The sequence below is a fragment of the Lampetra fluviatilis genome, chromosome 24, assembly GCF_964198595.1.
Source record: "Lampetra fluviatilis chromosome 24, kcLamFluv1.1, whole genome shotgun sequence".
Taxonomy (NCBI): domain Eukaryota; kingdom Metazoa; phylum Chordata; class Hyperoartia; order Petromyzontiformes; family Petromyzontidae; genus Lampetra; species Lampetra fluviatilis.
This window is the reverse complement of record NC_136298.1, coordinates 2,007,657-2,032,567: the sequence shown is the minus strand read 5'-3', so window position 1 is coordinate 2,032,567 and position 24,911 is coordinate 2,007,657. Positions and strand designations below refer to the sequence as shown.

Genomic DNA, 24,911 nt, shown 5'->3' with positions numbered 1-24,911 from the left:
TTTTTTGCATTGTGTTTCCCTCCATACAAAATATGTAATGCTCTCAATCACTCTTTGTGTGTGACTTTTGATTTTCTCATATTTATATTTACGAAACCTTCCTGCCTTGTTCCATTATCGAATATTTCTCAATTATATTGCGATAGCTAAGCTTCATTGAAATCACAAAACAGAAAATTGTTGTTAATTCACAAAAGAGCATCATGCTGTCAGAAGTGGGATTCGAACCCACGCCTCCAGGGGAGACTGCGACCTGAACGCAGCACCTTAGACCGCTCGGCCCTCCTGACTGTGGCATGGTGTCACTAGAGGCTAATTTTAATCCATTCTCAGCAATCGATCCACGTGGTTCATGTGAAATAAACATTCCAATTATTTATCTAAGCAAGAACACTTCCTCATCACAAGTGATTCAAGCGAAACAATACCCACCATTTTTGGACAACCTAGTTGTCATTTAGACGGATGCATGATCCTAGAAGGAGGGAATTCCAATATTTACTCAGAAACATCCGTGAAGAATATTCATAACCAAGATGCATTTGATCAAGGAAATCCAGTGATTCTTACTCATGTTTAATTGAGGATATTGCTGAATCGTATCGCCAAATTGAATCGAAATTATACTGCTGGTGTCATGCATGGTATGAAGCGTACATTTGGACGTCGTGCAGCGCTGGTCTATGCCCTTTGTGAGACAATGGTTCACGGAAAAAGATATCACAGAACTGATTCACGTAATATCATCAAGTTACTTCATATCCACACCAGGGGGGCCGCACTATCCGACTTGCCCTACAACAGGAAGACAATTGGTTGTATAACAGTCATAGCAATATTATTAATTTTCATTTTACATGTTTTTATGCCGACCCCTTGCATACCAACGTGATTTTTTGCATTGTGTTTCCCTCCATACAAAATATGTAATGCTCTCAATCACTCTTTGTGTGTGACTTTTGATTTTCTCATATTTATATTTACGAAACTTTCCTGCCTTGTTCCATTATCGAATATTTCTCAATTCTATTGCGATAGCTAAGCTTCATTGAAATCACAAAACAGAAAATTGTTGTTAATTCACAAAAGTGCATCATGCTGTCAGAAGTGGGATTCGAACCCACGCCTCCAGGGGAGACTGCGAACTGAACGCTGCACCTAAGACCGCTCGGCCCTCCTGACTGTGGCATGGTGTCACTAGAGGCTAATTTTAATCCATTCTCAGCAATCGATCCACGTGGTTCATGTGAAATAAACATTCCAATTATTTATCTAAGTGTAATAACAGCCACAGAGGGTTCACGTGGGGATTGGCTTGCCGGTCCTGCTTGTAGCCAATAAGGGTTGAGATAGTGACCATGGCCCATGCGTCATCATGACAGGCCATCAGGGGGATGGGCTTAGCCATTCGGGGCCCCAGCTAATGGGCAGCCGGATGAGGGGCGTGGTCCCGGGATTGACAGGGAACCATCGAGAATGGTCGGAGCTGTCCATGGATGATTGGCTGGGGGAACCACGTGACGGAGAAGTTAAGAGCGAGGGGAGGAGAACGATCGGGAGCAGACTGGAGCAGGAGGAGAGCAGGGTCACGCGCGGACGGGGCCAGGGGTTGCCACGTGCGCGGCGGGGACTTAGTGGGTGGTCTGTCCTCTCTCCGTTGTCTGCCAGCAACGGAGAGTGAGTGAGCAAGGTGTATCGTGAAGTGAAAATAAAAAGGACCGATTCCGAAGCCGTCTCCTGAAGGATTATTACATTGGTGTCAGAAGTGATTCTGTTACTGTTTGGACGATCGTCAAGATGTCTAAACACCTCAGAAAAAAGAACCTGCCCGTGCCTCTGTCGGAGGAAGAGGCGGAGACGGACGAAGATGAGCTGTTGGGAGCTACAGCCCTGGTGCCGCCGGCCGACGATGCTCGCCTCGACGCCTCTCAGCGCCGACTGGGAGAAGATGCGGCTACTGCGGAATCGAGAGACGAATGGCGGCTGATGGCGGAGCAGATTGAGTCGCTGCGCGCAATTCTGCTCAATTTGGTGACCGCGGTGGCGTCCTCACCAGCCGTTGGTCGCCAGATCGCCGATCAACTGGACGCCGCGGGAAAGGGTCCTACTAAGGAATCGGGCCCCGCCATTGCTCCTGCCACGCGGGAGGACACCGTCGTCTTGGGTGGGGCGGCTGCGTCGGAGTCGTCAGCCGCCATTTTAGGCGCGCCTGCTACCACGCGGCCGCCGGACGCCATTTTGCCTGCACCGAGTGGAGAGCGGGAACGTCGGCCGGAGACACCCGCGGCGCGCGCCTGCCACCGTGGACATCGCCTTCCACACATAAAAGAATTCACCGCCGGAGGTGATTGGAGTGCTTTTACGTGGCGCTTCGAGTCGGCTTTTAGATCTGTCAACTGGACGGAGGAAGAAGCGCTGGCAGCGCTACCTACGCTGCTCGATGATGTGTCTCTGGGGGTCTTCCGCGCCATCCCGGCATCCAAGAAGAAGACACTGCGGGATGCGTTCACAGAGATGGCAGAATTTTACGACCCGCCGACATCGGCCACCAGGAAATTTATGTCGCGTCGCCGGGCACCGGAGGAATCGCCGTTGGCTTATCGGGGGGCGTTGATGGCGATGGCCATGGCCGCCTACCCCGACGCAAAGGCCGAGCATTTGGATCCACTCATCCTTTCCCGCATGCTGGAGTTGTCTCAGGAGCTCAACATCTCGCTACCAGTGTGCGGCCACGAACCACTTTCATCGCGGTGGGTGGCGCGCTGCCTGGACGCTAAGTTTAATATCAAGCGATGGGACCAGATGGCGGCGTGGACGGGGAAACCCGAGATCGACGGGCCGCCGCTGGGGTGGTCTCCGCGACTGGTGGTCCACTGCTCCGACGACTCGGGCGACGACGACATGTTGGCAGCGGCTGTTCCGCGTAGGATTCCAGGCCGCCTGCTGCGCGACCAGCGGGGCGACTACACGGGACGACCGCGTGCGAGGGCCGGGTCGTCCGACCGCCGGCCGACGTCGGCCGCGTGTTTCAAGTGTGGTAGACCGGGCCACTTCGCCCGTGATTGCCGCTGCCGACCTCTGCTATCGCCTCCTCTGCCAAGGGGACCTCCATCTCCTCTACCTGCCGCGGAGCTGCAACAACCTCGGGCGAGTCGGCACAATACGGACACCCGGCAGGTCGTGTCACATCATTCATCCACTTGCACTCATTCGTACACTCCTAGAGCCAATTTTACTTCTGCTCCATTGACACGCTCTGCGACACAGTGGAAGAAATTGGCTCGCAGGATTGTGGCTGCGGCGTCGGGCTCGTCGACGGTACGTGGTACCATCGACGGCGTTGACGTCCGTATCTTGGTGGACACTGGCGCGTCGGCTACCATCATTTCGGATGTGATTTTCCATTTGTTGTCCATTCCTGCGTCGAGAATACGCAAGGTTAATGATGCGTGTGTTGCCGCCAATGGTGGGAGTATGGGTATCTGCGGACAGGTGGATGTGAGCATAGCTATTGGAAATATCACCGCCGCAGGACCTGTATTGATTTCTCGCTTGCTAGCTGTTCCATGCTTGTTGGGGACGGATTTCCTGCGCCGGATGCCGTTGCGAATACGGGTCGACCAGAACTGTTTGGAAATGCCGGGGGGTCGTAGGATGGCGTTCCTGCCTTCCCTGCTGGCCAAGGCGCCTACAGGTAACGCAGTTACTGCCGTAGTTGCGGCTACCGTGGAAGTTCCATCGGGAGCGCAAATGCTCATTCTGCTACGTTACCGAAAACCGCTTCAAATGGGAAGGGGTGCGAAAGGCGTGCTGTTATCCCCATCGAATTCCGTATCGAAATCTTTTTCTTTGGCGGCGGCACAAACGATTGTGCGCCCGGGTCAGGCGCCTTTCATGCAAGTCTTGAATGGGGGACCTGATTGCGTTGTTGTTCCGGAGGGATCGGTGCTGGCTCACGCCACTACCGATTTCGCCTCTTGTGAGAAACCGCCGCGCGTGCGGATGCCTGCTCATGGATCTTCGCATGATCGTTCACAAGAACGCTGGATCGCGGATTTATGCGGAGAGAATTCGTCCTTGTCTAATGAACAGAGGAACGCCTTGCGTTCGCTGTTGCTGCAGTACGCTGATGTGTTCAGCAGGAATGATTTGGACCTCGGACGCACATCGCTTTTGTCGCACCATATTGAAACCGGTGCATCGCCACCTGTCTGTATGCACCCTCACCGCATGAGCCCCGCGGAAAGGGAACACGTGCGTGGGGCGGTAGATGAATTACTGGCGGCAGATATTATCTCGCCATCCAATAGCCCTTGGGGCGCGCCCGTCGACTTGGTTAAGAAGAAAGATGGTAGTACGAGGTTTTGCGTTGATTTCCGCCGGTTGAATAAAATCTCGGTGGCGGACGCATACCCCTTACCGAGGATGGATGACTCATTGGATGCGTTATCGGGTGCTAAATTCTTTTCCACCCTTGACCTGTCCTCGGGCTTTTGGCAGCTTCCCCTCGATGACGAGTCAAAACCCAAAACGGCATTCCGCACACCGCAAGGCCTCTTTGAATTTAATCGGCTGCCGATGGGCCTGAACGCGGCCCCGGCCACGTTTCAGCGGCTAATGGAACTGGTGTTGGCGGGACTGCAGTGGGAAACGTGCCTCATATATCTGGACGATATAATTGTCTTTAGCCGCACGTTTGAGGAACATCTCCAAAGACTTGAGACAGTTTTTCAAAGAATGCGTGCGGCTGACCTTAAGTTTAAACCGAGGAAGTGCCACCTCTTGCAACACTCCGTCCGTTACCTGGGTCATATTGTCAGCTCGGACGGTGTATCTGTAGTGGTGGTGTTGACGTGCGCCAACTGTGACAGTGATGGATCACGGGGCGGCGCGGGGTGCGGGGTTGGGCACGCGTTGTGGGCGTGGTGTGGACGCGCGCGCCGGGAGTGACAGATGACGGGGCGGCGCGGCGTGGGTGCTGAGGCACGCTGAGATGTGGGAAAACAGGATCGTAGCCAGCGCCCAGTGATTGGTCGAATAGGATGGGTGCTCGCAGCGACGTCCGCAGGTGGGGTATAAAGGGGGACGCGCGAGAGCACTCGGGGAGAGTTACCCAGTTGAAGACCAGAAGACGGAGCTGAAGACCTAGTGCCCCGAGACCCCTAGTCCCGCCGTCCTTGTGGGGACCGGGGCCCTGTGTGGCTCGGAGGCGAGACTGTGGGACCCGGGGTCCGACGCCCACGTGGGTCGGGCTGGGGACCCACAGTCAAGACGGATACCCCGGGCAGGGAGTGTCCCGAGTAGCTCAGGGGCGTTAGTCGCCGAGTAGCTAAGTGGGTGTTGGTCACCCGAGTAGCTCAGGGGCGTTAGTCGCCGAGTAGCTAAGTGGGTGTTGGTCACCCGAGTAGCTCAGTGGGCGTTAGTCGCCGAGTAGCTAAGTGGGTGTTGGTCACCCGAGTAGCTCAGTGGGCGTTAGTCGCCAGGGTAGCTAAGTGGGTGTTTGTCACCCGAGATACTAAGTGGGTGTTTGTCACCCGAGATACTAAGTGGGTGTTTGTCACCCGAGATACTAAGTGGGTGTTTGTCACCCGAGATACTAAGTGGGTGTTTGTCACCCGAGATACAAAGTAGGTGTTAGTCACCTGTGAACGAGTTTGGTAAAATAAAGAGTGTGTTACCCCAGAAGTCGTCTCCCGCCGAGTTACTACACTACAACTGGCGTCAGAAGTAAACCTGTCTTCAAGAAGTATGGACACGAGGAAGACTACCCGTACCCACGAGCGAGGTCGGGACGACGACGGCGTACCGGGGACACCAACCTCGGGAGGAGAGGACGAGGAGTTGCCGCCGATGCAGCACTTCGCGGTGATGGCCGACGCTCCGCTCGCCTCCGACACCAGCCTCCAAGACGCGCACTCCCGGTTGGCGGAGTTGCTACTCGCCGCCGCCGCTGTCTTGGCGGACATCTCCGTTCCGGCGAGCGGAAAAACGGCTGCGGGGTTGGTGGAGAAGGCGACGTTGGAGGGATCCCGCCAAAAGGCGCTTTGCGCCAAAAGTCTGGAAGTTGCCGCCGTTTTTGAGGGGCCACCATCGATTGGCGGGAAACACGGACACCACGTGGCCGGAGACCTCCGCTCAGCGCAGCCCACGTCATCAGCGCGCGCCGGAGCTCTCCATTTTGCGCCTGACAACCGAGCCGACATTTTACACAACTACAGCGGAGCGCGGGAAAATCTCTCCGACGTCGACGACGATCGGGTCCTCCAGCAAAGATTGCCCGCGCTGTCGGCGTTCAAGGCGGATGGGGGCGACTGGGGAGCCTTCCAATGAAGGTTCCTCGCTCATCAGGAGATGTCGGGGTGGTCCGACACCACTGCCCTGCGTGCGTTGCCAGCGATGCTCGACGACGACGCGCTTGCAGCCTTCACATCTGCTGCAAAGTCGTCCCGCTCTACGCTCCAGGCCGCACTACACCTGATGGCGAAGGTGTTCGGACCGCCCTCCACGTGTCGCCACCAGTTCTACGATCGGCGGAAGGTGGCTGGAGAAACGACGCTCGCCTATCGCACGGCACTGCTCGCCTTGGCGGACGCAGCTTTTTCCCGCATGGATAAGGAGGGGAAGGACGCCATGGTGACGGAGCAGCTGCTGGCGTTGGCCCACGAGTTGGGGGTCCCCATCAATGTGGCGGACGAAATGGATATCTGCTCCCTGGCGATCGCCACGAGCATTCACGCGTACGAGGTCCTCAAACGCAAGCCGGGGGTCGTCTGCAAATGGGCGGGGAACGCGGCACTGGCCGCCACGATCGCCGAACCTCAGCCAGCTGCGGATCAGGAGCAGGCCTTCGCTGCATCGCGTCCGGGGGAGTGGAGAACGGGAGGTCGTTCGCCCACACGTTCATCCCGCAAGCTGGAGCAACCGAAACCTACGACGTCCCTCGTCGTCTGCTACAACTGCGGCCTTCGGGGCCACGTCGCAGCCGGGTGCCGGGCCCCGCGTCAGCGCGCCACAGGACCACGTCGGGACGACGACCAGGCCCACAAGTCATCCCAACAAAACCCGGCAAGTCGCGGCACCTCACACGTTCGGTCCACAAACACGGCACATTCGGGTCGCCGCTTGGCGGTGGGGGGTTCGCGGCTGGGTGCCGGGGGTTCACTTCGGCGAGGGGGGTCCGTACACGGCCCGCAAGCAGTCGAGTGGTCCGAATTGGCCCACAGGATAGTGGCTGCGTCGGCCGGGTCGTCCGTGGTGACGGGGTTTATTGACGGGGTTGAGGTCCGGGTGCTGGTGGACACGGGTGCGTCGGCCACTATCATCTCGGACCTTATTTATAACATTCTTCCCGTCCAAAGTAGACCCCTTCTGCCAGTAGACGTGCCATTTTATGCGGCGAATGGGGGATCCCTGGGGATCATCGGCCAGATTCGGGCGACTATTTGCATTGGTGACATCAAATTGGCGGGCCCTATTTTTGTATCATCATCGCTGGCCGTTCCCTGTTTGCTAGGTACGGACTTTTTGTCCAAAATGCCCATCAAAATTCTTATAGATCAGGCCTGCATTGAGCTTCCGTCAGGTCGGCGGGTTGCGTTCTTGACGAGCCCTACCAAAATACGCACGGTTTGTGCGACGGTGCAGGCGCTGGCAACTCACACTGTACGGGTGCCCCCGGGATCGCAAATGTTGGTACCCCTTCGGTTGAGGAAACCACTCGAGGTGGGTGCGGAGGCACAGGGGGTGCTGTTGGGGCCGTCTAACAGGGCCAGAAGGGGCCTCGACTTAGCGGTTGCTCAAACCATGGTGAGAGGGGACAGTGAGCCGTTCGTAATGGTCCTGAATACGGGCTCGCGGCCGGCCGTAATTGCGCAGGGAACGGTGCTGGCTCACGCCGCGCCGCTACCCGTTGAGGAACGGCTCGTGGCTCAAGCAGATTTCACTGTCGAGTCGCATCCTCCAAGTGATGAGGGGACTGAGTGGTTGGACTCGTTGTGTGCCGGTTCAGCTAACTTGTCCAAGGTGCAATTGGGAGCATTGAGGACTTTGCTACTCGAGTTTGCTGACGTGTTCAGCAAACATAAATACGATATCGGCTGCACTGACCTGTTGCGCCACCACATAGCTACAGGGGACGCGGCCCCTATTCGTCAGAATCCCTTCCGGCTCAGCCCAGCCGAGAAGGAGCATGTGCAATCGGCGGTTAATGATATGTTGGCGGCCGATATCATTTCGCCCTCTTCTAGTCCGTGGGGTGCTCCTATTGTTTTAGTAAAAAAACAGGACGGGTCCTTGCGGTTTTGTGTCGATTTCCGCCGCTTAAACAAAATCTCGATGGCGGATGCGTATCCGCTCCCCAGGATGGATGAGTCGCTGGATGCCTTGGCGGGAGCACAGTTTTTTTCCACACTCGATCTGCTTTCCGGATTTTGGCAATTGCCACTCGATAACGAGTCTAAACCTAAAACCGCTTTCCGGACACCTGGTGGCCTATTTGAATTCAACCGGTTGCCCATGGGCTTACATTCCGCTCCCGCCACGTTCCAGAGACTCATGGAATTGGTTTTGTCGGGCCTCCAATGGGATACCTGTTTGATTTATCTCGACGATATCATCGTCTTCAGTCGGACTTTTGAGGAGCACCTCCAGCGACTGAGAGCGGTGTTCCTCAGGATGCGTTCCGCTAAGCTTAAATTTAAACCGGCTAAATGCTTTCTGCTTCGGGAATCGGTCAGGTATTTGGGCCATATCGTGAGTCGTTCAGGGATCTCGACGGACCCTGCTAAGATGCACTGCGTCAGCTCATGGCCAACGCCAACCTCGGTCACGGAGGTTCGCAGTTTCATTGGTTTCACCTCCTATTACCGTCGTTTTGTCAAGCAGTTTGCCACCATAGCCAGGCCCCTGCACGCTTTGACGGCTAAGGGTGTGCGGTTTCACTGGGGGGCGGAAGAGGAGGCTGCGTTCTGCTCCCTTCGTGACGCCTTGGTGCAGGCTCCCTCCTTGTGTTACCCCGATTTCACACAACTGTTTTTGCTTGACACAGATGCCAGCAACACGGGTATTGGGGGGGTGCTCTCACAGGTGGTCGGGGGGGTTGAACGGGTGGTCGCCTACGGTAGTAGAGTTCTTTCCCCCGCCGAACAACGCTATTGCGTAACTCGTCGTGAATTGTTAGCGATTGTGTTTTTTACACAGCAATTCAGGCCGTATCTTTACGGCCGTCATTTTACGGTCCGTACGGACCATGCGGCTCTACAATACGCTATGCGCGTGGCACAGCCATCGGGCCAATTGTCCCGATGGTTGGAGGTCCTTCAGGACTACCAATTCACGACGATTTGCCGCAAGGGATTGCGACACTCAGATGCGGACGCCTTGTCGCGGTTGCCACCGTGCACGGACTGCACATGTTTGTTGGGATCGGCGCGGTGCAAACCCCCGGTCGCCGGCACCCCGGGAGTTGCGCTCGCCGCCACTGACACCCCGGGAGTCGACGCCCCCACGGGGAGGGATTCGCTGTTGTCGTTGCCCCTCATTGAGTGGGGCCGTCTCCAAATGTCCGACGGCTCCCTAATTACGCTACGTCAAAAAGTTGGCGCTCCCGAGGTAGGGGATGCGCGGGTCGGTTCCTGGGTGTGCAGACAGGGCCTTTTGATGAAGTGGGACGACATGTCCCGGCGTCACGTGCTCGTTGTGCCTGTTGCTATGCGGGGTAGGGTCGTTCTGGCAGCTCATGAACGGCTCATGCATCTGGGTTTTCACAAAACGCTCGCCCTAATCCAGCGAGACTATTATTGGCCGGGGATGGGTAACGACGTGGCGAATATTCTTAAGGGATGCGTAGGGTGCGCCAAAAGGAAACCGCCACCATTGGCAGCTAATCCACCGCTGCAATCCATTCAAGTTTCGCGCATAAACGAATTAGTTGCGTTGGACATCTTGGGGCCCTTTCCTGCTACACCAAGGGGAAATAGATTCCTGCTGGTTGGCGTAGAATACTTCACCCGATGGCCCATGGCATGGCCACTCGCCAACCAGTCGGCTGCAGCGGTGGCGGACGCCTTCGTCCAGGGCTATGTTTTGGACAAGGGCGCCCCCGAACGCTTGCTGACGGATCAAGGAAAGAATTTTTCGAGCGTTTTGTTGCGCGAGGTGTGCGACCTGTTGGGTACAAAGAAAGTGCGTACTTCCCCCTACCACCCGCAGACTGACGGGATGGTTGAGCGTCTGAACAGGACGATTACGTCTATGTTGTGCCAACAGGTCTGCGACGATCAGGTTGATTGGGACTTACAGGTGCCGGGGGTACTCGCGGCCTATCGAATGGCCCCTCATACGGCGACGGGGTTTTCCCCATTTTTTCTTATGTATGGGCGGGAGGCCGATCCGGCCATGGACGTCCAACTGGGGATTTCCCAGCCACGTGCAAAATCAAAATTGGCAGACCACATCAAATTTAATATCGCCAAATTGACTGAAGCGCGGGAGGCGGCGAGGTTGAATTCGCGGTCTCGGCAAATTGCGAATGAGAGATTGCATGGGCGGAGGGTGCATACGCATGATTGGAAACCAGGCGATAAGGCCTGGCTGCATTGTCCACATGCACCGTTGGCTACGTCCCCCAAGTTGTTGAGACCTTGGAGGGGACCGGTGGAAATTGTGCGGGTTGCACGACCCCAGAGTATACAGATTAAATGGGAAAAACGCCGTTGGTACGTGCACCCCTCCCGACTGAAGCCCTATGCGGCACCGTGTGACCCCGTTCTGTGCCGTAACGACCGGGCGTGTGATGTGACCGTCGACTCGGGGAGGGAGGTGTCGCAGGCTGATCCTCACGTGTCTCCACCTGACCCACCCCCAGGTGCCTCGGGCTTGACGGCTGCTGACCGTCGGGAGCCTGAACCCCGGGGCACGCACGGGTCCTCGATGCCTGGCCGATGTCTTCCTGAACCGCCGGCACCACCGGACGTTCAACCGCGTCTGGTGCCGTACGACGGACCGGCAAGGCGGACTCGGGCTAGGGGACAACAATTTTCATGAAGACGTTTTTTTCGACACCGAGCTCGCCCGGTGTTCCCCTCTGCCGGGGTAATGTCCCGTTGTAGGGAGGCTCGGAAAGAATGGGACGCTGCACGAGTCGAGAAAAAAAAAATAATAATAAAAAATTTCCATTTATTTTTCTTGCTGCATACACATTGCTATTGTCACTCGCCGGATTGTATATATTGTTCTGTTGTCGCGGTGGCATTGGTTGATGGTTGCGGATGGTAGTGTTCGCGTTGTGTTGTGTTGTTACGTTAGTTGTTGTTCTTGTTGTTGTGTTGTGTTACGGGGCACACAGGGGGGTTTGTATATTTTTATAGCAGCCGGGTCGGCTGCGAGCTATGTGGTAGGGGGTGATGTAGTGGTGGTGTTGACGTGCGCCAACTGTGACAGTGATGGATCACGGGGCGGCGCGGGGTGCGGGGTTGGGCACGCGTTGTGGGCGTGGTGTGGACGCGCGCGCCGGGAGTGACAGATGACGGGGCGGCGCGGCGTGGGTGCTGAGGCACGCTGAGATGTGGGAAAACAGGATCGTAGCCAGCGCCCAGTGATTGGTCGAATAGGATGGGTGCTCGCAGCGACGTCCGCAGGTGGGGTATAAAGGGGGACGCGCGAGAGCACTCGGGGAGAGTTACCCAGTTGAAGACCAGAAGACGGAGCTGAAGACCTAGTGCCCCGAGACCCCTAGTCCCGCCGTCCTTGTGGGGACCGGGGCCCTGTGTGGCTCGGAGGCGAGACTGTGGGACCCGGGGTCCGACGCCCACGTGGGTCGGGCTGGGGACCCACAGTCAAGACGGATACCCCGGGCAGGGAGTGTCCCGAGTAGCTCTGGGGCGTTAGTCGCCGAGTAGCTAAGTGGGTGTTGGTCACCCGAGTAGCTCAGGGGCGTTAGTCGCCGAGTAGCTAAGTGGGTGTTGGTCACCCGAGTAGCTCAGTGGGCGTTAGTCGCCGAGTAGCTAAGTGGGTGTTGGTCACCCGAGTAGCTCAGTGGGCGTTAGTCGCCAGGGTAGCTAAGTGGGTGTTTGTCACCCGAGATACTAAGTGGGTGTTTGTCACCCGAGATACTAAGTGGGTGTTTGTCACCCGAGATACTAAGTGGGTGTTTGTCACCCGAGATACTAAGTGGGTGTTTGTCACCCGAGATACAAAGTAGGTGTTAGTCACCTGTGAACGAGTTTGGTAAAATAAAGAGTGTGTTACCCCAGAAGTCGTCTCCCGCCGAGTTACTACACTACATATCTACTGACCCTCTGAAAACGAAGTGTGTACGTGAGTGGCCCACACCCACTTCAGTGGGTGATGTTCGGCGGTTTATTGGATTCGCTTCCTATTATCGCCGCTTCATTAAGAACTTTGCGACGTTGGCAAAACCATTACACGTTCTGACTGGCAAAAATCAAAGGTTTAAATGGGGGGCGGAGGAAGAAAATTCCTTTAAGGCACTTCGGGAACACCTCGCCACGGCACCTACGTTAGATTACCCTGATTTTTCACAGCCGTTCATCCTTGATACGGATGCTAGTGATATCGGCATAGGGGCCGTTTTGTCGCAGCGCAAAGACGGGGTTGAGAGGGTGGTGGCGTATGGCAGCAGGGTTCTGTCCCCTGCGGAAACGCGATATTGCGTGACAAGGTGGAAACTTTTGGCAATTGTTCATTTTGTTCGATTGTACCGACCGTACCTGTATGGACGGAAATTCTTAGTCCGCACTGATCATGCGGCTTTGCAATATTCCCTCAAATTAGATCAGCGGTCAGGCCAATTGGCCCGGTGGTTGGAATCGTTACAGGAATTCTCCTTCGATATAACGTACCGAAAGGGAGCCCGTCATGCGAATGCTGATGCGCTCTCAAGGCTGCCGCCCGCTCCTCCTTGCACTTGCCTGACGGGCACGCACCGCTGCGCCATACCGCCCACGTCGCCCTGCCCGGTTATGGGGGCGATAGCGAATGAGGACGACGCAGGGGCGAAAGCGAAAGAGAAGGACCAGCAGGTGTCGGTGGACACCGATGACACCTTACGGTTGCCGCACGCGGTCTGGTTGCGCGAGCAGGAGGCCGACGCCTCGCTGTCTCCACTACGTAAATTGGTTGGGAAACAGAAATCGCGATTGGGAGGCTGGAAGTGGCAGATGTTTCGGGGTAAGTCGGGATTGCTAATGTGCACCGACGGGGTGTCTGACCGACCACGCTTGGTGGTGCCTATTTCGCTTCGCTACGACCTGCTCCGTGCTCTGCACGCTGACAAATTGATGCACCTCGGTGTCCAAAAGACTGTGGCCGCGATGCAAAAGGATTTTTTCTGGGCCGGTATGACGGCGGACATCAATGATTTTGTCCGCTCGTGCCATGACTGTGCGAAAAGGAAACCGCCTCGGAACCACTATGTACCACCGTTGCGTTCCATTGAAGTGTCCCGTATTAACGAATTAGTGGCTCTCGACATTCTGGGGCCGTTTCCCCCGTCGGCTAGGGGCAATAAGTACCTTCTGGTCGGGGTGGAATATTTTTCTCGATGGCCTGGCCTCTGCCCGACCAAACGGCGGCGTCCATCACCGACGCTTTCTTGAACGGGTATGTCATGGACAAGGGGGCACCTGAAAGGCTGCTCACAGATCAAGGCCGGAATTTCTCCTCTAAATTGCTTAGGGAAGTTTGTGACGCGCTGGGTACAAAGAAAGTTCGCACCTCCCCATACCATCCACAAACAGATGGTATGGTGGAACGATTCAACCGTACCCTTTCCGCTATGCTTTTATTATTTTATTACTTCCCTTCTACGTGACTTTACCGAAAGAACCAAGAAGATTTGTCACACGGTCAGTGAAAAGCAAACCGATTGGGACTTGCACATACCAGGCGTCTTGGCGGCATACCGCATGGTTCCGCACACGTCCACGGGATACTCACCGTTTTTTTTGATGTATGGCCGCGAAAATGTTCCACCCATCGATGTGCAACTGGGTACGCCGGCTAAACAACCGTCCCGCTCCCTGCCTGACCACGTGCGTGACTCGCTTGAACGAGTAACGGCGGCGCGAGAGGCCGCCCGGTGTGCGACGGGCCGTGCTCAGGCAAGGAACGAACGGTACACGCGTCGATCGCACACTCGCATGCCTTGGTCGGTGGGAGACCTGACGTGGCTCCACTGCCCCCAAGCACCTGCGGGCACGTCCCCTAAACTGCACAGGCCATGGCGGGGGCCTGTGACGCTCGTAGATATTCGGAACTCGCAAAGTATCCGTGTTCAATACGGCAAACGTCGGTGGTACGTTCATTCCTCGCGACTTAAACCCTATGTTGATGCGCGCGTCGGTCCTTCATCCCCAATAGCTGACCTGCCGGGTTCTGCTGGGCCGACTACGCCGCGTGATACGCCCGTTGATCCCAGGGGGGATTGTGTTGTGCCTCCTGCAGATGAACAGGTTCTGAGGGCTGAGGAAGCCCCCGCTGCCCCCCCTCCAACGGGGCCCGCCCTGGACGCGACCGAGCACCAACAACCGACTTCTTCTTTGAGCCTGCCACCTCCTGTCCATCCGGAGGCAAAGTGACCTTGCGCTGGGAGCGGAGAGGGTCCCGCGTCGCGTACGCGGTCGAGATCTCTTCCGTTTCGTTAACGTCTGATCGTTTTGCTAATTCCCTGTCGTTACCGCGCTGCAGGGGCGCCCTAATGTATGTTGTGATTTTTTTTTTATTGTTATGGGTGACTGTTGAATGTTGTTAGGCGCCGAAACGCTGGTTCACCCTCAAATTGTTAAATGCACCTTGGTGCCCTAATAAGATTTTGCGGAATTGGTTCTTCACCCCTTTTCCAGCCGAGACGGCTAAAATTTTTTCACCGGGGGGGGGGGGGGGTGATGTAATAACAGCCACAGAGGGTTCACGTGGGGATTGGCTTGCCGGTCCTGCTTGTAGCCAATAAGGGTTGAGATAGGGACCATGGCCCATGCGTCATCATGACAGGCCATCAGGGGGATGGGCTTAGCCATTCGGGGCCCCAGCTAATGGGGAGCCGGATGAGGGGCGTGGTCCCGGGATTGACAGGGAACCATCGAGAATGGTCGGAGCTGTCCATGGATGATTGGCTGGGGGAACCACGTGACGGAGGTGTTAAGAGCGAGGGGAGGAGAACGATCGGGAGCAGACTGGAGCAGGAGGAGAGCAGGGTCACGTGCGGACGGGGCCAGGGGTTGCCACGTGCGCGGCGGGGACTTAGTGGGTGGTCTGTCCTCTCTCCGTTGTCTGCCAGCAACGGAGAGTGAGTGAGCAAGGTGTATCGTCAAGTGAAAATTAAAAGGAACGATTCCGAAGCCGTCTCCTGAAGGATTATTACATAAGCAAGAACACTTCCTCATCACAAGTGATTCAAGCGAAACAATACCCACCATTTTTGGACAACCTAGTTGTCATTTAGACGGATGCATGATCCTAGAAGTAGGGAATTCCAATATTTACTCAGAAACATCCGCGAAGAATATTCATAACCAAGATGCATTTGATCAAGGAAATCCAGTGATTCTTACACATGTTTAATTGAGGGTATTGCTGATTCTTATCGCCAAATTTAATCGAAATTATAATGCTGGTGTCATGCATGGTATGAAGCGTACATTTGGACTTCGTGCAGCGCTGGTCTATTGCCCTTTGTGAGAATGGTTCACGGAAAAAGATATCACAGAACTGATTCACGTAACATCATCAAGTTACTTCATAACCACACCAGGGGGGCCGCACTATCTGACCTGCCCTACAACAGGAAGACAATTGGTTGTATAACAGTCATAGCAGTATTATCAATTTTCATTTTACATGTTTTTATGCCGACCCCTTGCATACCAACGTGATTTTTTGCATTGTGTTTCCCTCCATACAAAATATGTAATGCTCTCAATAACTCTTTGTGTGTGGCTTTTGTTTTTCTCATATTTATATTCACCAAACTTTCCTGCCTTGTTCCATTATCGAATATTTCTCAATTCTATTGCGATAGCTAAGCTTCATTGAAATCACAAAACAGAAAATTGTTGTTAATTCACAAAAGAGCATCATGCTGTCAGAAGTGGGATTCGAACCCACGCCTCCAGTGGAGACTGCGACCTGAACGCGGCGCCTTAGACCGCTCGGCCATCCTGACTGTGGCATGGTGTCACTAGAGGCTAATTTTAATCCATTCTCAGCAATCGATCCACGTGGTTCATGTGAAATAAACATTCCAATTATTTATCTAAGCAAGAACACTTCCTCATCACAAGTGATTCAAGCGAAACAATACCCACCATTTTTGGACAACCTAGTTGTCATTTAGACGGATGCATGATCCTAGAAGGAGGGAATTCCAATATTTACTCAGAAACATCCGTGAAGAATATTCATAACCAAGATGCATTTGATCAAGGAAATCCAGTGATTCTTACTCATGTTTAATTGAGGGTATTGCTGAATCTTATCGCCAAATTTAATCGAAATTATACTGCTGGTGTCATGCATGGTATGAAGCGTACATTTGTACTTCGTGCAGCGCTGGTCTATTGCCCTTTGTGAGACAATGGTTCACGGAAAAAGATATCACAGAACTGATTCACGTAACATCATCAAGTTACTTCATAACCACACCAGGGGGGCCGCACTATCTGACCTGCCCTACAACAGGAAGACAATTGGTTGTATAACAGTCATAGCAGTATTATTAATTTTCATTTTACATGTTTTTATGCCGACCCCTTGCATACCAACGTGATTTTTTGCATTGTGTTTCCCTCCATACAAAATATGTAATGCTCTCAGTCACTCTTTGTGTGCGACTTTTGTTTTTCTCATATTTATATCCACCAAACTTTCCTGCCTTGTTCCATTATCGAATATTTCTCAATTCTATTGCGATAGCTAAGTTTCATTGAAATCACAAAACAGAAAATTGTTGTTAATTCACAAAAGAGCATCATGCTGTCAGAAGTGGGATTCGAACCCACGCCTCCAGGGGAGACTGCGACCTGAACGCAGCGCCTTAGACCGCTCGGCCATCCTGACTGTGGCATGGTGTCACTAGAAGCTAATTTTAATCCATTCTCAGCAATCGATCCACGTGGTTCATGTGAAATAAACATTCCAATTATTTATCTAAGCAAGAACACTTCCTCATCACAAGTGATTCAAGCGAAACAATACCCACCATGTTTGGACAACCTCGTTTTCATTTAGACGGATGCATGATCCTAGAAGGAGGGAATTCCAATATTTACGCAGAAACATCCGTGAAGAATATTCATAACCAAGATGCATTTGATCAAGGAAATCCAGTGATTCTTACTCATGTTTAATTGAGGGTATTGCTGAATCTTATCGCCAAATTTAATCGAAATTATACTGCTGGTGTCATGCATGGTATGAAGCGTACATTTGGACTTCGTTAAGCGCTGGTCTATGCCCTTTTTGAGACAATGGTTCACGGAAAAATATATCACAGAACTGATTCACGTAACATCATCAAGTTATTCATATCCACACCAGGGGGGCCGCACTATCTGACCTGCCCGACAACAGGAAGACAATTGGTTGTATAACAGTCATAGCAGTATTATTAATTTTCATTTTACATGTTTTTATGCCGACCCCTTGCATACCAACGTGATTTTTTGCATTGTGTTTCCCTCCATACAAAATATGTAATGCTCTCAATCACTCTTTGTGTGTGACTTTTGTTTTTATCATATTTATATTCACCAAACTTTCCTGCCTTGTTCTATTATCGAATATTTCTCAATTCAATTACGATAGCTAAGCTTCATTGAAATCACAAAACAGAAAATTGTTGTTAATTCACAAAAGAGCATCATGCTGTCAGAAGCGGGATTCGAACCCACGCCTCCAGGGGAGACTGCGACCTGAACGCAGCGCCTTAGACCGCTCGGCTATCCTGACTGTGGCATGGTGTCACTAGAGGCTAATTTTAATCCATTCTCAGCAATCGATCCACGTGGTTCATGTGAAATAAACATTCCAATTATTTATCTAAGCAAGAACACTTCCTCATCACAAGTGATTCAAGCGAAACAATACCCACCATTTTTGGACAACCTAGTTGTCATTTAGACGGATGCATGATCCTAGAAGGAGGGAATTCCAATATTTACTCAGAAACATCCGTGAAGAATATTCATAACCAAGATGCATTTGATCAAGGAAATCCAGTGATTCTTACTCATGTTTAATTGAGGGTATTGCTGAATCTTATCGCCAAATTTAATCGAAATTATACTGCTGGTGTCATGCATGGTATGAAGCGTACATTTGTACTTCGTGCAGCGCTGGTCTATGCCCTGTGTGAGACAATGGTTCACGGAAAAATATATCACAGAACTGATTCACGTAACATCATCAAGTTACTTCATATACACACCAGGGGGGCCGCACTATCCGACCTGCTCTACAACAGGAAGACAATTGGTTATATAACAGTCATAGCAGTATTATTAATTTTCATTTTACATGTTTTTATGCCGACCCCTTGCATACCAACGTGATTTTTTGCATTGTGTTTCCCTCCATACAAAATATGTAATGCTCTCAGTCACTCTTTGTGTGCGACTTTTGTTTTTCTCATATTTATATCCACCAAACGTTCCTGCCTTGTTCCATTATCGAATATTTCTCAATTCTATTGCGATAGCTAAGTTTCATTGAAATCACAAAACAGAAAATTGTTGTTAATTCACAAAAGAGCATCATGCTGTCAGAAGTGGGATTCGAACCCACGCCTCCAGGGGAGACTGCGACCTGAACGCAGCGCCTTAGACCGCTCGGCCATCCTGACTGTGACATGGTGTCACTAGAGGCTAATTTTAATCCATTCTCAGCAATCGATCCACGTGGTTCATGTGAAATAAACATTCCAATTATTTATCTAAGCAAGAACACTTCCTCATCACAAGTGATTCAAGCGAAACAATACCCACCATTTTTGGACAACCTAGTTGTCATTTAGACGGATGCATGATCCTAGAAGGAGGGAATTCCAATATTTACTCAGAAACATCCGTGAAGAATATTCATAACCAAGATGCATTTGATCAAGGAAATCCAGTGATTCTTACTCATGTTTAATTGAGGGTATTGCTGAATCTTATCGCCAAATTTAATCGAAATTATACTGCTGGTGTCATGCATGGTATGAAGCGTACATTTGTACTTCGTGCAGCGCTGGTCTATTGCCCTTTGTGAGACAATGGTTCACGGAAAAAGATATCACAGAACTGATTCACGTAACATCATCAAGTTACTTCATAACCACACCAGGGGGGCCGCACTATCTGACCTGCCCTACAACAGGAAGACAATTGGTTGTATAACAGTCATAGCAGTATTATTAATTTTCATTTTACATGTTTTTATGCCGACCCCTTGCATACCAACGTGATTTTTTGCATTGTGTTTCCCTCCATACAAAATATGTAATGCTCTCAGTCACTCTTTGTGTGCGACTTTTGTTTTTCTCATATTTATATCCACCAAACTTTCCTGCCTTGTTCCATTATCGAATATTTCTCAATTCTATTGCGATAGCTAAGTTTCATTGAAATCACAAAACAGAAAATTGTTGTTAATTCACAAAAGAGCATCATGCTGTCAGAAGTGAGATTCGAACCCACGCCTCCAGGGGAGACTGCGACCTGAACGCAGCGCCTTAGACCGCTCGGCCATCCTGACTGTGGCATGGTGTCACTAGAAGCTAATTTTAATCCATTCTCAGCAATCGATCCACGTGGTTCATGTGAAATAAACATTCCAATTATTTATCTAAGCAAGAACACTTCCTCATCACAAGTGATTCAAGCGAAACAATACCCACCATGTTTGGACAACCTCGTTGTCATTTAGACGGATGCATGATCCTAGAAGGAGGGAATTCCAATATTTACGCAGAAACATCCGTGAAGAATATTCATAACCAAGATGCATTTGATCAAGGAAATCCAGTGATTCTTACTCATGTTTAATTGAGGGTATTGCTGAATCTTATCGCCAAATTTAATCGAAATTATACTGCTGGTGTCATGCATGGTATGAAGCGTACATTTGGACTTCGTTAAGCGCTGGTCTATGCCCTTTTTGAGACAATGGTTCACGGAAAAATATATCACAGAACTGATTCACGTAACATCATCAAGTTATTCATATCCACACCAGGGGGGCCGCACTATCTGACCTGCCCGACAACAGGAAGACAATTGGTTGTATAACAGTCATAGCAGTATTATTAATTTTCATTTTACATGTTTTTATGCCGACCCCTTGCATACCAACGTGATTTTTTGCATTGTGTTTCCCTCCATACAAAATATGTAATGCTCTCAATCACTCTTTGTGTGTGACTTTTGTTTTTATCATATTTATATTCACCAAACTTTCCTGCCTTGTTCTATTATCGAATATTTCTCAATTCAATTACGATAGCTAAGCTTCATTGAAATCACAAAACAGAAAATTGTTGTTAATTCACAAAAGAGCATCATGCTGTCAGAAGCGGGATTCGAACCCACGCCTCCAGGGGAGACTGCGACCTGAACGCAGCGCCTTAGACCGCTCGGCTATCCTGACTGTGGCATGGTGTCACTAGAGGCTAATTTTAATCCATTCTCAGCAATCGATCCACGTGGTTCATGTGAAATAAACATTCCAATTATTTATCTAAGCAAGAACACTTCCTCATCACAAGTGATTCAAGCGAAACAATACCCACCATTTTTGGACAACCTAGTTGTCATTTAGACGGATGCATGATCCTAGAAGGAGGGAATTCCAATATTTACTCAGAAACATCCGTGAAGAATATTCATAACCAAGATGCATTTGATCAAGGAAATCCAGTGATTCTTACTCATGTTTAATTGAGGGTATTGCTGAATCTTATCGCCAAATTTAATCGAAATTATACTGCTGGTGTCATGCATGGTATGAAGCGTACATTTGTACTTCGTGCAGCGCTGGTCTATGCCCTGTGTGAGACAATGGTTCACGGAAAAATATATCACAGAACTGATTCACGTAACATCATCAAGTTACTTCATATACACACCAGGGGGGCCGCACTATCCGACCTGCTCTACAACAGGAAGACAATTGGTTATATAACAGTCATAGCAGTATTATTAATTTTCATTTTACATGTTTTTATGCCGACCCCTTGCATACCAACGTGATTTTTTGCATTGTGTTTCCCTCCATACAAAATATGTAATGCTCTCAGTCACTCTTTGTGTGCGACTTTTGTTTTTCTCATATTTATATCCACCAAACGTTCCTGCCTTGTTCCATTATCGAATATTTCTCAATTCTATTGCGATAGCTAAGTTTCATTGAAATCACAAAACAGAAAATTGTTGTTAATTCACAAAAGAGCATCATGCTGTCAGAAGTGGGATTCGAACCCACGCCTCCAGGGGAGACTGCGACCTGAACGCAGCGCCTTAGACCGCTCGGCCATCCTGACTGTGACATGGTGTCACTAGAGGCTAATTTTAATCCATTCTCAGCAATCGATCCACGTGGTTCATGTGAAATAAACATTCCAATTATTTATCTAAGCAAGAACACTTCCTCATCACAAGTGATTCAAGCGAAACAATACCCACCATTTTTGGACAACCTAGTTGTCATTTAGACGGATGCATGATCCTAGAAGGAGGGAATTCCAATATTTATTCAGAAACATCCGTGAAGAATATTCATAACCAAGATGCATTTGATCAAGGAAATCCAGTGATTCTTACTCATGTTTAATTGAGGGTATTGCTGAATCTTTTCGCCAAATTGAATCGGAATTATACTGCTGGTGTCATGCATGGTATGAAGCGTACATTTGGACTTCGTGCAGCGCTGGTCTATGCCCTGTGTGAGACAATGGTTCACGGAAAAATATATCACAGAACTGATTCACGTAACATCATCAAGTTACTTCATATCCACACCAGGGGGGCCGCACTATCCGACCTGCCCTACAACAGGAAGACAATTGGTTGTATAACAGTCATAGCAGTATTATTAATTTTCATTTTACATGTTTTTATGCCGACCCCTTGCATACCAACGTGATTTTTTGCATTGTGTTTCCCTCCATACAAAATATGTAATGCTCTCAGTCACTCTTTGTGTGCGACTTTTGTTTTTCTCATATTTATATCCACCAAACTTTCCTGCCTTGTTCCATTATCGAATATTTCTCAATTCTATTGCGATAGCTAAGTTTCATTGAAACCACAAAACAGAAAATTGTTGTTAATTCACAAAAGAGCATCATGCTGTCAGAAGTGGGATTCGAACCCACGCCTCCAGGGGAGACTGCGACCTGAACGCAGCGCCTTAGACCGCTCGGCCATCCTGACTGTGGCATGGTGTCACTAGAGGCTAATTTTAATCCATTCTCAGCAATCGATCCACGTGGTTCATGTGAAATAAACATTCCAATTATTTATCTAAGCAAGAACACTTCTAGATTTGAAGCTTTCGTGACTGCAATGATTCATATTCTCAGGTTTTTTCGGTAAAGTCACGTAGGTAAAACATTAAAAGTAATGAAAGTAAAATAAAACAAAAAGAAACGTCGTGAATTTTATTTTTATTTTTGTTTTATTTTACTTTCATTACTTTTAATGTTTTACCTACGTGACTTTACCGAAAAAACCTGAGAACAAGAACACTTCCTCATCACAAGTGATTCAAGCGAAACAATACCCACCATGTTTGGACAACCTAGTTGTCATTTAGACGGATGCATGATCCTAGATGGAGGGAATTCCAATATTTACGCAGAAACATCCGTGAAGAATATTCATAACCAAGATGCATTTGATCAAGGAAATCCAGTGATTCTTACTCATGTTTAATTGAGGGTATTGCTGAATCTTATCGCCAAATTGAATCGAAATTATACTGCTGGTGCCATGCATGGTATGAAGCGTACATTTGGACTTCGTGCAGCGCTGGTCTATGCCCTTTGTGAGACAATGGTTCACGGAAAAATATATCACAGAACTGATTCACGTAACATCATCAAGTTATTCATATCCACACCAGGGGGGCCGCACTATCTGACCTGCCCTACAACAGGAAGACAATTGGTTGTATAACAGTCATAGCAGTATTATTAATTTTCATTTTACATGTTTTATGCCGACCCCTTGCATACCAACGTGATTTTTTGCATTGTGTTTCCCTCCATACAAAATATGTAATGTTCTCAATCACTCTTTGTGTGTGACTTTTGTTTTTCTCATATTTATACTCACCAAACTTTTCTGCCTTGTTCCATTATCGAATATTTCTCAATTCAATTGCGATAGCTAAGCTTCATTGAAATCACAAAACAGAAGATTGTTGTTAATTCACAAAAGTGCATCATGCTGTCAGAAGTGGGATTCGAACCCACGCCTCCAGTGGAGACTGCGACCTGAACGCAGCGCCTTAGACCGCTCGGCCATCCTGACTGTGGCATGGGGTCACTAGAGGCTAATTTTAATCCATTCTCAGCAATCGATCCACGTGGTTCATGTGAAATAAACATTCCAATTATTTATCTAAGCAAGAACACTTCCTCATCACAAGTGATTCAAGCGAAACTATACCCACCATTTTTGGACAACCTATTTGTCATTTAGACGGATGCATGATCCTAGAAGGAGGGAATTCCAATATTTACTCAGAAACATCCGTGAAGAATATTCATAACCAAGATGCATTTGATCAAGGAAATCCAGTGATTCTTACTCATGTTTAATTGAGGGTATTGCTGAATCTTATCGCCAAATTGAATCGAAATTATACTGCTGGTGTCATGCATGGTATGAAGCGTACATTTGGACTTCGTGCAGCGCTGGTCTATTGCCCTTTGTGAGACAATGGTTCACGGACTGATTCACGTAACATCATCAAGTTACTTCATATCCACACCAGGGGGGCCGCACTATCTGACCTGCCCTACAACAGGAAGACAATTGGTTGTATAACAGTCATAGCAGTATTATTAATTTTCATTTTACATGTTTTTATGCCGACCCCTTGCATACCAACGTGATTTTTTGCATTGTGTTTCCCTCCATACAAAATATGTAATGCTCTCAATCACTCTTTGTGTGTGACTTTTGTTTTTCTCATATTTATATTCACCAAACTTTCCTGCCTTGTTCTATTATCGAATATTTCTCAATTCAATTGCGATAGCTCAGCTTAATTGAAATCACAAAAACAGAAAATTGTTGTTAATTCACAAAAGAGCATCATGCTGTCAGAAGTGGGATTCGAACCCACACCTCCAGGGGAGACTGCGAACTGAACGCAGCGCCTTAGACCGCTCGGCCATCCTGACTGTGGCATGGTGTCACTAGAGGCTAATTTTAATCCATTCTCAGCAATCGATCCACGTGGTTCATGTGAAATAAACATTCCAATTATTTATCTAAGCAAGAACACTTCCTCATCACAAGTGATTCAAGCGAAACAATACCCACCATTTTTGGACAACCTAGTTGTCATTTAGACGGATGCATGATCCTAGAAGGAGGGAATTCCAATATTTACTCAGAAACATCCGTGAAGAATATTCATAACCAAGATGCATTTGATCAAGGAAATCCAGTGATTCTTACTCATGTTTAATTGAGGGTATTGCTGAATCTTATCGCCAAATTGAATCGAAATTATACTGCTGGTGCCATGCATGGTATGAAGCGTACATTTGGACTTCGTGCAGCGCTGGTCTATGCCCTTTGTGAGACAATGGTTCACGGAAAAAGATATCACAGAACTGATTCACGTAACATCATCAAGTTACTTCATATCCACACCAGGGGGGCCGCACTATCTGACCTGCCCTA

At 49.9% G+C, this 24,911-nt stretch overlaps 10 non-coding genes across 10 annotated transcripts; all 10 read right to left on the bottom strand.

The window, feature by feature from the left end:
- Nucleotides 1-16,097: 16,097 nt before the first annotated feature.
- On the bottom strand, nt 16,098-16,180 carry TRNAL-CAG (transfer RNA leucine (anticodon CAG)). The gene has a single exon. It is a non-coding gene; the product is annotated as a tRNA-Leu (tRNA).
- An 810-nt stretch (nt 16,181-16,990) lies between these two features.
- Nucleotides 16,991-17,073, bottom strand: TRNAL-CAG (transfer RNA leucine (anticodon CAG)). Its single transcript has one exon. It is a non-coding gene; the product is annotated as a tRNA-Leu (tRNA).
- Nucleotides 17,074-17,881: 808 nt separating this feature from the next.
- TRNAL-CAG (transfer RNA leucine (anticodon CAG)) lies at nt 17,882-17,964 on the bottom strand. Its single transcript has one exon. It is a non-coding gene; the product is annotated as a tRNA-Leu (tRNA).
- An 809-nt stretch (nt 17,965-18,773) lies between these two features.
- On the bottom strand, nt 18,774-18,856 carry TRNAL-CAG (transfer RNA leucine (anticodon CAG)). Its single transcript has one exon. It is a non-coding gene; the product is annotated as a tRNA-Leu (tRNA).
- An 810-nt stretch (nt 18,857-19,666) lies between these two features.
- TRNAL-CAG (transfer RNA leucine (anticodon CAG)) lies at nt 19,667-19,749 on the bottom strand. Its single transcript has one exon. It is a non-coding gene; the product is annotated as a tRNA-Leu (tRNA).
- Nucleotides 19,750-20,557: 808 nt separating this feature from the next.
- TRNAL-CAG (transfer RNA leucine (anticodon CAG)) lies at nt 20,558-20,640 on the bottom strand. Its single transcript has one exon. It is a non-coding gene; the product is annotated as a tRNA-Leu (tRNA).
- Nucleotides 20,641-21,449: 809 nt separating this feature from the next.
- On the bottom strand, nt 21,450-21,532 carry TRNAL-CAG (transfer RNA leucine (anticodon CAG)). Its single transcript has one exon. It is a non-coding gene; the product is annotated as a tRNA-Leu (tRNA).
- Nucleotides 21,533-22,341: 809 nt separating this feature from the next.
- Nucleotides 22,342-22,424, bottom strand: TRNAL-CAG (transfer RNA leucine (anticodon CAG)). Its single transcript has one exon. It is a non-coding gene; the product is annotated as a tRNA-Leu (tRNA).
- Nucleotides 22,425-23,442: 1,018 nt separating this feature from the next.
- TRNAL-CAG (transfer RNA leucine (anticodon CAG)) lies at nt 23,443-23,525 on the bottom strand. Its single transcript has one exon. It is a non-coding gene; the product is annotated as a tRNA-Leu (tRNA).
- Nucleotides 23,526-24,320: 795 nt separating this feature from the next.
- Nucleotides 24,321-24,403, bottom strand: TRNAL-CAG (transfer RNA leucine (anticodon CAG)). Its single transcript has one exon. It is a non-coding gene; the product is annotated as a tRNA-Leu (tRNA).
- Between the last annotated feature and the right edge of the window lie 508 nt (nt 24,404-24,911).